This window comes from Chelon labrosus (genome assembly GCF_963514085.1).
Source record: "Chelon labrosus genome assembly, chromosome: 6".
In the NCBI taxonomy this organism is placed as follows: domain Eukaryota; kingdom Metazoa; phylum Chordata; class Actinopteri; order Mugiliformes; family Mugilidae; genus Chelon; species Chelon labrosus.
Window position 1 is genome coordinate 14,065,022 of NC_140342.1, and position 1,900 is coordinate 14,066,921.

Here is a 1,900-nt window from a genome sequence, read left to right on the forward strand (position 1 = left end):
GCGGAGCTCATGCTTAGACTTTAATGATTTAAGTCTAAGTCTTGAAATTCTAATTTTACATATCAGCAATAATCCCAAACATTTTGACTAAATAGAATTAAAAAAGTAAATTAGCACCGATGCTAAAAAAAAAAAAAAGATAGGACTGATGTCTTCCACATTAAATGATATGGAAATATGGAGACAGTTCAAATGACAGAAATACAGACAAAATCATTTCAACATATGTTTGTCTGCTCTGTTCTTTACTCCGTATCAACCACGCAACTATTTACTGAAACACATTTATTCAAAGTGTCCACCTACACTCCCAGTAAGTCAACAAGTCCCAAAATATACAAATGTAGAAAGCCACTCAGTGAACGCACACCGCTTAGTGACGTTAATAGCAAAAGAAAAGTGCTCGAAACGGATGTTTCCCACACAGTATTTAAAACATTATCGCAAATGTAGGACAGGAAGAAATAGAAATCAGTCTAATCCAATCAGGTTTATTGACCATATGTAAACCACTTGTATATTTCACATACAAGAAAGGTTCTCTTCATCTAACTCATCTCAGTGGGCACACTTGTAGCAATGGGCCACAATGCAAGGTGTCCTGGGAGTGGTTTCGGGGGTCTTAGGTACTTCGTTCAAATCACTGATCTCACAGTCCAAAAGCTGCTTCTCTAGCCACTAGTCAATAGTCCCTTATAAGAATATCATGCAAACAATATTTGGTACATGAATATTTAATTTCAGACTGTACTTTAACTTGAGTAAACTTGTCTTCAGCAACCAAACCTTTGGTGCCAAAGTAAAGTCTTAGATTCACCACAAACCGACATGGGTCCAAATCCAGCCACTAGGGGGACAGTCTGACTTTTGGAGGAACAGAAACATGCCATTCAGATGTAGTAACCAATGTTACTGGATGGTGTGTAGAGTCTATATATCATACAGCATCTTGATAGTTTTCTTTTTGACTGTCCGTGACTGTGCAAAACCTGTTGTTATTTATTTTCCATATGCTTTTCAACATTAATAAATATTTAATTAGAAAAAAAGGGTAAAACTAACTTAGTTGCAGTTAAAATTAGATTATGTGGTCCCCACCATAATGGGATAACATCCCATACTGACAAGGTGCAGTCAGTATAGGATGTTATCAAGTAACAGAACTGATGCTGGAACAACCTGCAAGCAAAGCACCAAATACTGATTTACCCAAGGCTTTTTCCAGTTCATATCTACCTAATTCAAAGCATCCTCACTGCCTGGCCCCGTATTTGCTGTATTACAGCATCCTTTAAACACAGCGTAGCCGCTAATTTTCATTGGGACATCACTGCTCTGATTTTATGTAAGGGCGACTGGGTTAAAATATTAGATAACCTCCATGATTAAAGACACCTTTGGTTATATCACTTTTTTACGAGTCTGCGAAGTTTTCTGCTTACGCGAATGACTGCGCACTAAAAGCGTTCACCCACATTGGCCATACGCACACACTTGTATAACCATTTAGATAACAGTCGTCCGTGCTGAGCCGCTGCGAGCCAACCATCGCCGCTGCTTCATTCACCGGCAGCTGCGTCGTAGTGATTTGCTCTCGCCTCTCTCACGCCGGCAGTAGCCGTGGGTTTCCACGTGAAAGCGATGACATCCTTATGTAAAAGGACTGACAGCGTTAGGGAGCCAATCACAGCGCTGAGCGGCAGTTCGTGTCACCGCCCCCTGAAGCTCATTGGTTCAGGACGCCGTGACGAGGAGACTGACTCCTCTCTGAGCCAATGGGCGCAGAGCTGGGGGTGGTGCTCAGGGAGGAGCTCCAAACGAGGGCACTGGCTGTGCTGGAGATCCAGGACAGAGCCCCGGTGAGTGTGTAAAGCGGAACCGGAGAGAGCTGACTGTCGCA